We start from the raw sequence: 15466 nt of genomic DNA on the forward strand, positions 1-15466 counted from the left end.
AATAGTCACAACTTAGATTAACAATTGTGTGATAACTAACTACATATAGTCACAGCGTTCAAAATTATTTGTCACAAAAAAATATTAAAATACTCACATTTATTTAATAATAGTGTCAAAACAAGTGTATTAGGGTCATGTAACTACGTACAATAGAAATGTAACAAGAAATTTTGAAACTTAATGTGACTAAATCTATAGAAACTAGTTAGGTTTGGATAACTAACGATGCTTTAACGATTGTTCAGATGTTTAACAAGTCTTTGATTGATTTTCTATCGTCAAGTTCATATTTTGTTTTTTTATTTTGTGGTTACTACTATGATTGATTACTTTGATCTTAGTGAACCCCTTGTGATCTTATCTTGCTTGAATTCGTTATCTGTTTAGTTTAGCGTTGCATGCTTACTTGTTATTTGGTGTTTTCGGTTGTTTATGGTTGATATCACCATAGGGTTAGTGAGGTGGAAGTTGTTTAGATCAGTAGTTCACCCAATTTTAGTTGGACCAAGATATTATGGATAATTTTATCTATTTAGCCTAGTTGATTTAGTTAGACGTTGTGAGACCCCATGCGGTTTTCTAGCTGGTGATTAGGTTAATTATTAGGTCGAGTTATAGGATCCTTAATATTGAATTTCACCTTATTCCCTAGAATTTTTATGATTACGAGCCTTAGAGGAAGTTGTGAATTAGATATGAACAAAGTGGTAAGTAACTAGGGTACTTAGAGAATCAACTATGCCTTATCATTCTTTTAGACACAGTTAGGGGTTTTAGCAAAACTTACTATGGGACCTACTTACCCTTATCAATGCCTAGTTAGTTTATCCTTAGAATCCGGTTTCATGGGCTTGTTGGCACCCAAACATCATTGATAGTCGTTTAAGATCCCTACCTAGGTAATTCCCATTCATCATATATAAGGGTTCCGTTAGTTCTTGTTGATGCATGGTTTTGTCATCTCGGTATTTGTTAACGTATATGAAGAATAGATTAATGTATAGGGGGTATTTTGGTATTTTAAGTAATAAATCATTTGTTAGTGTTATAATAACGAATGAGTCCGTGTATTCTGTGCTTCATTCTTTAGGAACGTTTATGAATGGAGTGTAGCATATGTGAGTATTTCGTTAAGGATTGTTTAAAGAATGACTTAACATATGGGAGGCAAATGGGAGGCTCATTCGTTAGGTATGTCTAACGAATGAGACACGAATGACCCACCTCCTATATATACCCATGTAACATATTCTAAATTAATAGATGTCTTATTTTTTTATGGATTTGCCTCGTTACTCTGCATAAACTCTCTCTTAGTACACACACTACACATAGTTAACGTAATCGTCCTATAACGTAATCATATCAAAGACTAGATCACAATATCAGTCATGGATAATCAAGTGGTATCAAAGCCATGTGTTTGATTGATTGCGGTTAGAACTCCATTTAGACTTAATTGATCTAGGTATTGTGATCTAGTTGTATCAGATTTGTACGGAATTCATTTAAGATCGTACGGACCATAGAATCGAGTAATTGAAGATCATAATGACCTTAATTGTTGCTAAATTGATTTTAGGATTATTCGTGATGATTAATTGAACATATGGACTGGTTTAATTTAATTAAAGTGGAGTTTAGAAGATAATTTGTATTTAGCGGAAATCAGTTCTAGTTTAAACGTATAATTTTGACTTTATGAGTCAACAATGAAGGTAATTTGGACTGAATTGAATTTTTGGAATGGTTCAGTTGTGTTTAGAGTTGGTTTGCGAGTGATTTGAGTGTTGTATTATGCTATTTGGACTTGTTTGTGGTAGTCTGGATTGAGTTTAAATCTGGAAATATGAAGATGATAATGAACTCCTTCGTTAAGCGGTTATCAGGCTGTTATAACCATTTTAACAACCCATTCGTTATAAGTCACAGACATTTGTTAAGTGTTCATTCGTCATTCCTCATTCATTACACTAGTTCATTTGTTACTGATTCATTCTTATTCATCTTATTATGTTCGTCACTGCTCATTCATGTGAACAGTGTCATTCTTTAATCTCATTTATGTCATCCAATTTTGGTTCATTTGTTAAGCTAGAATTCCTCATTCGTTTACCTAAGTTTCTCATTCGCTACAATAGTTTTTAACTTGTCAAATTTCACCCTATCAACTTTTTAATAAATAGTTTAATACCATAAGCTTATCAAAATCACAAATTCTATGGTTGGCATCTCATAATGCTCTTATGCAGCAGATTTTAACCAGTGATACAGAGATTGGGTCTCATACCAAATGCCTGAGGCTCAATAATGTCGATGCTTTTCCAAATTGGGATCTTAGGTTTTGATCTCTTTTAGGAGCAATTCATCCTGAATGTATGAAAAGCTTGGATAATACTTATGACCCATTGAAGATTGATTCTCCTAGCACTGGTCAAGTGGACTAGTTGTTTACTCAAATGACAGCTAAAGAAAAGAGAGCATATGAGGTAGAAACAAAGGCTTATTCCACCTTAAAAATGTCTTTTCCTAAGCATATTTTCCATCAGTTTAGTCATCTTAAGCAATGTGCTCCATTGTATCAACATCTAAAATCAAGAAGCATGGGGAATACACAAGTAAGACGTCAATGTTGAAGTTTCAATTCAAAAACTTCAATATCATGCATGAGGAAACAGTTGGAGAATCGTTTATAAGGTTTTGCATTTAACTACTGAGCTTACCAAATTTAATATTAATCAATATGAGATTAATAAAAATGATACCCTAAAGAATGCTCTTCTAACTTCATACTCTACGTATCTGATGGTTCATAGAAAATGGGTATTTTAGAAATAAATGGCTCACTACTATGGACTTTGTGCAAAATATTGGAGGAAAGGGAGTTTGATTTGAAATGTCAAGGTTCATTTAAGGGGTAATCAAGATCCAAAATTGTATGGTGAGACAAGTCCAGTAAATACGAGTGCATCTATGCGAATTACTGTTTTTACTCTCAAGCGACTTAAGAGATTCCTCAAGAGGTTATTTATGTACCTAATGTATCTTCAAGTTATTCAGGTTTTGCTGTAGGTTATGTTCCTCATGTCACACCACCACTTAATGTAAACATGAAGGAATCAGAAAAACATATTGCCTTCATTGGAGCGTTCATGACTTCTTATGAACAATTGGTGAGTAGCAAAATTTCTTCAAGTGATTTGATTGACGAGGATTATGATCAAGTTGATCCTGATGATCATGAGCTGATGAAAATGATGGTGGACCTAGTGGTCCCAATGGTGGTGCAAAGGCACGTAAGCGTAAGGCTAAGGGCAAGGCAATTGCAGTTGTTAAGCCAAAGCCAAAACAAACTAGGAGGGGTCGGGAGTGTTTATTTAGGAACCACAACAAGAACCATGGGTTGTGGTTTCTAATCTTGATACTATTTTTTCGTCTCCAGTAGTATCAAACCAACAACACCGGTAGTTATTTCATCTCCGGTGGCAACTTAAACAAGTATAGCATTAACCGATCCATGTTTTATGTCTATTCCAAGATTAATGCTTCAGCTTGTTCAATATTCAATTCCTACAACTTCTCCACAATAGATTCTTGCTGCTACAAGTCCATCTATTTGAGCAATGCAGATTTCGAGGCCATATTACTCATTGCCATTTAACTGACCTCAAGGCCAGATGCAACTAATTCATTTGAACTTCTATAAATTACATGTACAACATCAGTTATTTAAGTTGATGAATTCGATACACTTGCAAGAAAATCAAATGGTTGTTGATCGACAATTTCAAGACACTATACGGGCTGATCAGAGGAAGATGATGAGAAAGTACATTGATGAGATAGATCCGCGCATCGGCTGGAGGAAGTTAGTGCTTAATGTAACGCCATCATGAACATTAAAGAAAGACCCTTTAAATATTTTTCCCTAATATCTTTATAACATATTTAATCAGTGGTATTATGATGACAAGATAGGAGAGGCCGTAATTATATTGGGTTTAGGATTAAAGACTGAGTTTATATGAGTTATTGATCCTAATGTGGATGCTTAACTTGTCTTGATTCGATAACGACATGTTATATCATAATTGGATCAGATGGGCACAAAGTAAAGATAATAAGCAACCTATGCAATTCCAACGAGTAGTTCGGGTTTGCCATGCATTTGGAATTAACAGTTGTGAAAATTGGAAGACAAAAAGATTTAAAATATGAAGACAAAAAAGCTTGAGATACGGGAGAGTTTGTTGATGCATCGTTTTGTCGCCTCGGTCTTTGTTAACGTATTTGAATAATAGTTTAATGTAGATGGGGTATTTTGGTATTTTATGTAATAACTCATTCGTTAGTGTCATAATAACGAATGAGTTCGCATATTTTGTTAACGAATGGAGGGTATCACTTGTGAGTCATTCGATACGGATTGTTTAACGAATGACTTAACATATAGGATATGAATGGGAGGCTCATCTCCTACAATACCCCTGTAACATATTCTAAATTAACAGAGTTCTTATTTTATATCGATTTTCCTCGTTACTCTGCCGAAATTCTCTCTCAACACACACAAACACTATACACAGTTAACATAATCGCCCTATAACGTAATCATATTAAAGACTAAATCTCAATCAGATCAATTAATATTTTAGATTCACAGTTCCATTAAGTTTTTAAGACTACTTAAGTTACTTTAGATTTATAAGTAAAATTAATTATTATATAGGCGAGCCACCTCACGTGTCTTCGTATTCGATACTAGGACTTACTAGATTGTGCTACTACTCGACCGGTACACTTGCTGCTTGTGTGAAGCTTGGTTAGGTTATCAGTTTTATTTTAAGACTTAGTTATGAATTTCAAGATTTAGTATTTATATCTATATACGGTTTTTCGCACACTAATAAGAAGCCGACAACAGTCTCTACTTTAACCGCTGAAGCTGAATACGTGTCAACTGAATACAGTCTCTAGTTTAACTGTTAAAGCCAACGATTTGAAGTTTCTTAATACTATTCTTTATATTGACAACTCTGCTGCTATATGTCTAAAGATGAATCTAGTACGTCATTCAAAAACGAAACACACAAAAATCCGATATCACTTTATTCGTGATTGTTTTTGAAAACTTGTTAATCTCTTTGGAGACAATTCACACGGATTTTCAAAAGGCTAATTTTTTTACCAAAGCCTTTGATAACCCAATGTTTTATATATTTGCTTGGTTTAAATGGTTTTAAGCAGGTTTCAGAAATAAAATTGCTCGGTTGATCACTTTTATTTTTGTTTGTACGGTTTTTGTTTATTTTCTTTTATTATTTTTGTTTTTAGCGAGATAAAACAAAAGTACAAAAAGAAGGTGATTTTCGATTGGATTATATGTAACATCTAAAAACACTGAAAAAATAAAAATTTGAGAAATTTGATTCAACCTTATGGGAAATGATGGTACATTGACTTAACTTACCGTACCTATCACATGGACAAATTTGACTAAAAATTGTCGTAAGCTCAATCGTATGATGTGTATGATATGCTTTACAATTCATATTAGTGATTATAACATATAAATCAAAAATACTTGCCAAATCTAATGAGAGACCATTTTGATGCATACTTAATATATTTTTTTAAGATTCAAAAGTTTAAAGATTGTCGTGTGTACATATGTTCATTTTTGAATGAAGTTCAGCTTCTTTTACTTTTTATTTTGCAAAGAAATTCGATTTTGTTTTTTCTTTATTTTTTCTCAAGTCTTGGATCCTCTTTGCGTGTAGTTATATAGACATGAGAGTTAAGACCTAAGTATTCTTCTTTGTTTTATTGTTGTTTCGTACAAGTCATGTATCGACCTGAAGGTTAAGGCGCTTTTCAACTTCAACTTATTTTATCTTTTTATTTTATTAAAATGGAACATTATCTGCGTGTACTAATACCGACCTTAAGGGACGATTTTTACTTTCTAATTTATTTTTATATTATTTTTTATGGGTTATAGCTAATCAAAGTTATGAGAAAATGAAAATACATGTGAAATGCATTGTATTAGACATAGGGATGGCAAGAAATCTGAACATGATGGGACTACCTGAAAACCAACATAATTGGGACGGGTAACACTTGGCAAATTAGGGTTTGAGCATTTGGGCTTAATTTTGAAAAATTTTTAAGGGTTTGGGATGGATTTGTGAATTCTAGTATATTTGATTACCAGACCCAATTACCTGATAACATCAAACCATTTACCCGAATGAGCCAATATTATGTTTTATATATGGTATACATTGAAAATTAAAATATTCTGATTGTATTTCATTATATGTTTCCCATTTTCCATGTATCCATATTGGTTTCGTTAAAAAACCCCATGAGACCGTGACATTTTAGTTTCCAAATTTTAATTTTAATCCATGAGAGTTTCCGCTAATTCTGAACTACTCGTCTTTTCCGTAATCAACTGACGGGACGACACACCATCTTAGTATAGAAAACATTTGTATCTTCTTATTTCAATATATGGATCACATGTTTCAACGTCATCTTGATAACCAAATTATGATAATATTGCTAACGGGTATACCTGAACCCGCGGTTATTCTCGATACCCAACGGGTAATTACTCGATAAATACCTAGCGGGTTTAAGTCAGGGTTTTATAATCGGGTCCGGGTCTGGGAACCTAGACCCGTCTTAGACCCGACCCATTGTCACCCCTAATTAGAAAAGAGTTGTCTCTAATAGGTGGGGTCCACATAGGTTTGTGCTTAACTGAACCTTAAGCATATTGTAAGGCTACTGAAAGATTTGTATAAGTTTAAAGTGGACACATATATCTGCAATCATCCTTGAATTATGTGCATATTAATGTCAAAAAGGAAGTGTAGCTTAGGACGTTACTAGTCATTCTTATCCCATGTTGCAATAATGTCATTCTTATTGTATCTTCATTCATATTTTGTTTGATATTTGAAATGTCTGGTCCATTGATTTCAGCTGGATCTTACTTAATCATGTCATAACTCACAAAAATAAATGTGTCGACAAGAGAGTTAATGACGGGTTGCTATATTTAGAAAGACGACCGTTTGTTAAAGGCGGAATCAATAACAAACATACGGTTGCAAAATCAGCATTCAAAGGTAACCAACAAGAACAAGATTCACTCAAAAGATTTCTATTTATATAATATCAATCATACAAAGTGGATAATCGATTTAGGGTTTCTTGAAGGTTTACCCGTACTAAGACAGCCGTCACACACACAAAATATTCTTTTTTTAATTAATGTGTCTGTCTGCATTGTCCGTCTCTCTCTTCTGTATAGGCGGCGTGCCCTAAAACATTCTATTTATAGCCCTGCCACCCTAGGACAGCTGTCATTCCTTCTAGAAACCCCAAACGTACATACATATTCAAATTACATAATCAGAAAATAGTCTAAGTGTAAAACAAGTCTTCCGGGTAGGCTTTGCATTAAACTTCACATTCCGAGTACGCTATGTACTCTGCCATCCTTCGGGACTTGGTTACATAGAAATGTGCTCGGAATCAGTTTCTGGGTAGACTTTACTTGAAGAGTATTTTACCAAGTAAAATACTCACAGGGTAGACTCCAGTCTTCTTGACTTTGCCAGACTTTGCCCGACAAACCCTTACGAGCAACCTTGTTCTTCAATGGTCCATTTCAACTCCTTGCTATAAAATAACTTATTAGCAAAGTGTACTCGGGAGTACTGTTCCTTGCTTGAGTTGAAACTTGCCCGATGTTACTTAGAGATATTCCATTTATACATCAAGCTTGTTCGGACCACTATTATTAATGAATACCTTGCTCGGTCTTCCAATTATTTGGCTTCATGGACTTGGTTAGCCAAAAGCTTACTCGGTAGAGAACCTTACTTGACTATGAAGAACAGACTTTCTTGATAAAGTGATCCTTGCTCGGATTTACATAAATTAGTGAACCTTGCCTGGCAATGCCCTAATTTGCAAACCTTGCTCGGATATCCACTAAAGAAGACTACTTGAAGATAACCTTGCCCGATAGACAAAATATCGTACCCGGCTAAGTAAAAGCTTGCTCGGATGTCTAAGGTGTGCCCGGATCCATACTTACCGAATTCCGAGGAGGTTGAGAAGATTCCAATCTTCCATGTACTTCATTTTAGTCAAATCTTTGACTCAACAATCTCCTCCTTAGGTCAATTGTTTGACTCAACAATCTCCCCCTAGATTGGAACACCTCAGCTGACCCAAAACATTTCTAAGGTTACTTACACTTAGTCAAAAATACAAATCAAATTCAAAGTAAAATTTACATATTCAAATAACATAAACAGATTACATATTCAAAAGCTGTCCGAAGACATTACATCACAAAGCCAAATCTAGGAATCTTGTCTTTTCCTTGCATTGCGGGCGGCTTGTCTTCTGTTTACAATTTCAAATGCGGCTTTCATCTTAAAGATATTAAGGACTCAGTAATGAATATGACTTTCTGGTATAACCAAATCCCTTATATCCATTAGGTCTTCATTATGCAGGCAATTCAAGTCTTCATCTTCCTTAATAATCTCCAGTATTTTTCCATCTGACTTTCTCAGCAAGTAATGGTCATCCTTTTCTTTATACTCAATTTCAGCTATGATGCCATTCTTTTGTACTGTGTAATTGGGGCGTATCATTCTTCCTTTAAGACTTATGCATGTGTTCATGTTTGACAGTGGGTTCCTATCTCTGACATTCATAATAAAATCTCTTTTAGCAATGTCCATTCTCTTCAGCTTTCCAGTCCTCTTTGACTTGTGAAATTGGATTGTTCTCCAACTTCTATTTTCCCTTAAGAAACTGAACACTTTGTTAGCTTCATCTTTCAAAAATTTTGACAGATCATTCATCTGCCTTCCTACCATTCTGTTTCTATTTCTGTAATCATACAAGTTAAGAGTGGCCATCCTTTCCAATTGTTCTTTATTGTATTCATGGAAGTCACTCCTAACAACAATCTCTCTCAATTGTCTACTCTCCATAATCACCTTCAAGGATTCAGTAACAGAATCAAAGTATAGTTCTCTTGGTAGATCAACATCAGATTGTGGTCTTGTTCTTTGTTGTGCGGAACTACTTGATTCACCTCTTCCTCCTTGTGGATATCTTCTTGAAATTGGAGGCCTAAAAGGGATAGACTTCTTAGGACCCAAATTAAAAGTTTTGTTATAAATGGCCTCTACCATTTCGGTAGTAAGGTTAGCTAATTCAACAACATTCTCTCCTGCTAGTCTTTTAAGATCCAGCAGCATTCTTGCCATACCAGGAGTGTTTGCCAATCCAGCTAGCACAAAGCTTCCATCCACAAAGCTTCTAGGGTTATCACCTTCCCTCAAAGCTCTCTCCCACTCTGCCTTCTACATGTAGAAAAGGTTTTTCAAATCCTCCTTCTCCAATACATTAAAAGAAGCTTCATCCATACCCCTTTGATTTATCATTATGTTCCTCAGAATATTGATCATTTCTTCATTTTCCCAAGGGACTATGGGTTCATCTTCTGGTTCAGGCTTTACTTCTTGTGGGGTAGGAGTTTCAACAGATCTGACTTGTTCCATTAATTTCTCCCTCATGGTTTGAATTATTCTCTTCTTTGCCTGAGGTTCATCAGTTGATTCAATCTGTTTGGTTGACTTTTCAGTTTGAGCCCTTTTCAGCTTTTTCTTTTCTTTTCAACTTATTGTACTGGTCTACCACTGATTCTCTTGACAAGTTTTCAACAATTTCAGGCTTTAAACCTCTTTCCAGCAGATATCCACACATGCCTCCAAATTCTTTCATCAAAGATTTAATCTTTTCAAGTTTCTCATTTTCTTTAACACATTTTTCAATCACCTTCTCTCTCTCACTGTTATAAAGATTTTGAAGTTGGTCAAAGTTGAAGTGGGACAGATCTTTCTCTGAATAGTTGTGCCTTCTGAGATATTCCCTAAATTTTTGACTTTCCCGGTTTTTCTCTTCCATCTTTTTCTTCAAGGCATCTCTCTCTTTATCTAGTCTCTTTTGCAACTGATCATCATCAAGATCAGCCAAAGATTCAAAACTTATCCCATATCTTCTCAGCTTTACAGCCAATGGATTATTCCTTTTTACTTCTCTCATACTCAACTCAATGTTTGCCCTCTGTTCATCAGTCATTACAACTTGTGGGGACATAACATTAGTAGCTTTGACATTTTTCCCTTGATCATTCTCAGGATCATCATTATCATCATCAGATTCCTCAGACTCATCCTCTCCTTCAGTTAAATCATTCATAGCATCAATCTTTGGTTCATCAGAGGGTGGATGATCTGGTTCACTTCTGATTGGCAAATCAGGAACACCCTGAACCCTCTCACCTGGTTGCAAGGTTTTTAGTGGGACAACCCTTATAGGACTAGCATCATCTTCTGGAGTTTCAACAAAGTACTTGTTCTTGTCATCCCACTTTCCTCTCTTGGCAGATCTTTCATGCTCAGTCTGCTCGGATGCCCTCTTTCTTCTAATGTAGGTTTTAGCAAACCTATTGACTTTCTCTGCAAATTCTTCATGTAATTTTGAAAGTCTTTCTCTTTTCTGGTCAAGTGTTTCATGAGGTTCAGTCACATTCACCCTTTCTGACCAGTTGTCAGTTGGGTTCTTCTTCAAATCTTCTCTCACATGTTCAGTCTCTTTCTTGGCAGCCATTGAAGCAATGGACTCACCAATTTCTTCTTCAATTATTACATCAGTATTCAAGTTGGCAGGTTCAGCAGTTTCTGAGGACTTTCTTTCATGTTGATTCTGGGATTGAAACATGCTAATCACCATAGCCAAAGAGTTGTCTACTTCCTAAACTCTGCTCAAATTAATCAATTCCTCAATCATCTCTTGATCAGCCACATCATCAATGATTTCTTTTGCAAGATTGGCTTGTTTGATTAAGATCTCTTGCTCTGCCATTTCTTCAGGAGTTAAGGATTGGGCCAGTTTCTCCCTTTCCATTGATTCTCTGATAATTTTTTCTTGTTCTCTCAAGGCGGCAGCAGCAGCAATAGCATCATCTCTAAATAGTACATCCTTTTCAGGATATGCCTTAACAGGCTCTTCTTCAGTGACTTTTTCTTTTCCTTTATCCATCCGTTTAGGCTTTTCTTCCACATCTTCATTAGATTGTCTATAGTCATCAATCTCCTTCTCAAGTGCTTCTAACTCAGGGTCATACTCTGCCCCCTTGGAGCTTTCTGGTTGTTCATTTTGAGTGATGGGCTCCTCAGCAGCAGTATTCCCTTCATTCAACACTTCAGTCTCAACTCCAGTTTGAATGTCAGTTAAGACATCAGTAGCTATATCAGTAGCAGCTACATTCTCCTCAACATTTGTCTTTTCAATCCCCTCTTCTGTCTCAACATTTTCTTCATCACTCCAAGTAACTTCATTACTTCATCATTATAATCATAATCTTGTTCTCCTTTGTCTGACTTGTCACCTTTGTACTCATCATCTTCAATTCTCCTCTCATCACTATCCTCCTCACCATCATCATATGCATTTAGAATCAATTTTAGTCCATCAACAGTTTCCAAACTGTTACAGTTTCTTCAACATTCACACCAGAGACAATTGGCCTATACTCATTCTCCCCCTGTTTTGGGGCAGCTGAGGTCTTCTCAACCTCCTGCACCAGGGCTTGAATTCTCAAGTTTGCTTGTACCAACTTCTCTAACAGCATCACATTTGCATTAGTCACCTCCTCATTTCTTTTTCTCAACTCAGCATTTTCTATCATTAAGTCCAGATTTCTTTGAAATGTGTCTGTAGGTGAGGTTGTAGGTGGTGATGTAGAAAAAGGTTCAAACTCAGGTTGTTCTACGGTGTGAGTTTGGAAAATGGATGGTGGTGGTGATTGTGTATGAGGTGGGCTTGAAATGAATGGATCAGTATAAATTGGGCTATTGGTTGGTGGTGTTTGTGGTGGTGGAGATTTATGTGTTGATGTTTCTGGTTGGCTTATGGTCAGGGTTTGAGGTGGTATGTGAGTGAATTGGTGTGGTGGAGTTTGTGGTGATGATGGTATAATTGGTTTGTTAATGTGTGGTGGTGACTGTGGTGGTGTTGGAATAGGTTTTTCTATTTGCTCAAATTGCTCCCCCTGATCAGGTGCAACAATATCCATAGCTACTCCAGCTCCTCCTTCATCTCCATCTACATCAGAGTCTCCATCATCATCCCTCTCAACATCATCTCCTCCTTCCTCCTCTGAGCTTAACTCATGCACTGGCATTATCTCCAAGTTATGATCTAACAGCCATGGCAAAATTTCAAATGAAACTTCAGAATTGAATCTATTGGCAACACCCGGATTCTTAATTCTTTTGTATGTGTCTGGATTTTGCAGCAGGTGGGTTATGCCAATAGCGGGTAGATCTTGCAATTCTCTGTTGAAGATTATCTGTAAGAACCTTGGGTATTGAAAAAACCTATCCTTCTCAGCTTTTTTCAAGTTTGAAACTAATCCCTCAAAGATCATCTTTGAGAAATTAAAGGGCAAATCATAAATGATTCCTACAGTGCATTTTCTAGATCACGACTCATCAAAGTCTATGATCCTATTCTTGGAGCAAATCCCTGTATTACAAGATGAATCAGGAATCTGTACAACATAGGGAACTATCCCTTTTGAAATTTCCCATCATGAACTGTTCCCTGATATCCCATTGTCTGTTCAAAGATTCTCATCAGGTGATCAGTGTTGAAATTAATATGATTATGATCATCATCATTCAACCGTAAACATCTTCTGATCATCCTTTCTGTCACATGTATCTCATGGCCAGCAACAGATGCTTCAATTCTTTTCCCATTGATATCTTCAAGAAGTTCCGCAGATCTCCAGAAATCCATTGAATGATTTCTGTAAATGACATGATTTTCAGTGAAGGCAAAACGGACATTTGACCGAGCCATACATGTAATCATTCTTTCCATCGGCTCGTTGTCATGTGTGACTTGCAAGAGTGCACACGTATTATGCTTCTTCTCGAAGAAGTACTTAGGTTGGTCTTCTTCTGCCATATCTGAATCATATAAAAAACATATTCAAAGCGAATTAGTCATAAAGTTTAGTACTTTAGCTAATTTCAAGTTATAAAAACGAAGAAGAAAGAGAGAAATAATCATCAAGAACCTGTTCTTTGACAATTTTATAACCTAAACACAAAAACAGAGTATTAGTAATCAGATACATAATCAAAGCCCATTATAGTCTAATCGTGATCGGAAAACACATTATTGTTGCTTACCGAGTCGGAATTCGAGAGTTGATTCAAGTTAGGGTTTGGATTATTAATTAATGCGATGACTCGGTTTAGGTTTCTTTGTGAGTAAGCAGTTGCAGTGGAAGGAGAGAGGGGGGAAAATAATGTTGAAAATTTTGCCTAACTCCCTCTTATATACCTTTTGAAAGTGAGTTTTAAATGCTTTTTGTCGTTTAGTGAGTTATTAGCTGTCACACAGTAACAGTATCGCATTATATATTAAAACATTTCTTTATACTTTTAGCAAACCTTACTAGGAAAATATTAATATATCCAAAGTCTACTCGGTATACTTCCACTTACAAAAAGCTTACCCGATTAAAATAAAACATCAAACCTTGCTTGGTCAAGCTAAGTAATTTATAGTCAAGACACTATGAAGAAATCTTACCCGAAACACTAGAAATTTCTTGAATTCAAATTTAAAAGACTTGGTCTAGCATAAACTCTAGTTAAATAAGAATCATAGTCAATCAAACATACTAAAAACATATTCAATCAAGTATACTTGGAAGCATAGTGTGCTCAAGCAACCTTTCTAATGTATAGTGTGCCCGAACAATATTCTTATGCAAAGTATACCCGAATAACCTTCCTTGAATACAAAGTGTGCCCGGAAGAGAACTTCTAGCATACAGTGTACTCAGAAAGTCAAGTTTTGAAATTACCAAGTATATTGAGGGAACAAAAGTGTACCCGAAATCTAAAGTGTGCCCGGAAAGAAAAGTTGGCTCGAAAACACTTGTAATTTCAAAGAAAATATAAACACAAATATCTCATAGCATGCTATGAATGAAATTAAAACACATAAACAGTTAAGTGAGCTGCAGTTAAAACTTCAAATAGCTTGCCCGAAACACCTAAGTTAGCAACAAGGTTACTAGGATACACATATTCACTCATCAGGTATGCCCGACAACTAAACTAAACAGTTTAGCATACTCAAGAAACATCAACATATCAAACCATACCCGAAAATAACAAACTTAAATAATAATATCTAAGTGTGCCCGGAAAGGTTAACAAACCTTTCTTAACACATATTCACACAAATCACAAAGCTTACTCGGTGTGCTAACCTATGTTCACAAAGTTTGCTTGAAATAACAATCAGCATATAAAATGCAAAGCTTGCTCGGAACAAGAGTTTCTTGTTAAAAGCTAGCTATAACACATAATCATCTCAAGACTTCAAGCTTGCTCGGGAAATGAGTACACCAGTGTACTCTACCCGGAAAGTGTAAACACTTCAAAGCATGCCCGAAAATCATAAACTTAGTCAATAATGACTAAGCTTACCCGGAAAGGTTATAAAACATCAAACCTTACCCGAAAATACATATTCAACTGTTTTGTGCCCGGAAAGGTAATAAAACATCAAACCTTACCCGAAAATACATATTCAAACATATTCAACTGTTTTGTGCCCGGAAAGGTTATAAAACATCAAACCTTACCCGAACTTACATATTCAACCTACTAAAGGAAAAATGCAACACGTTTTGACTTAAATCACTTTGTCAAAATATATTTTTCATTACAGATCATAGTTTAAGAGCAAATGGTGCATTTAGAGATCAAATTTCAGTTGTATTCCTCTTCAAAACAGTTTCTTCCATTTTCTAAAAAGATCTCAAGAATGGGATCATATTGACTAAGTAGTTTTCTCAATACTTTATTCTCAGCATTATTATGACAACATAGATAGGTTAACAGCAGGTATAAACTTAGCATGAATTTCATCTCTTTGGTAATACTATTAAGGTTCAATTAGAAGCATAATGCATTAATGGTTAACACTGAGCTATGATGCCTTATATCTCTTCTCAAATCTTATTTGGCTTTCCCCAGATCACCCCAATTTGACTCCAACCTCCTGTATTTGGTCAAAAATTGTTTTTGTATGACAGAACTTATTGGATCTTTTTGTATTTTTGATTTTCAAACATGTATAGAGGTTGAACGTTGGACTTACAGTTAAATAACAGGCCTTTCATTCAAGATGAGACAGATTTTGTCAATATCTTTGTAGTTCTTGTTGTAACCTACTTGTTTGATAAAATATTTAAAACATCTTGTCTGAAACTGATTCTGATGAGCTGCATGTTGATAAGGCTTGCACTTCATCACTCAACTAA

This window comes from Bidens hawaiensis, unplaced genomic scaffold (genome assembly GCF_021521415.1).
Source record: "Bidens hawaiensis isolate Kalapana, Puna unplaced genomic scaffold, B.hawaiensis_p1.1 tig00002380_1, whole genome shotgun sequence".
NCBI lineage: Eukaryota > Viridiplantae > Streptophyta > Magnoliopsida > Asterales > Asteraceae > Bidens > Bidens hawaiensis.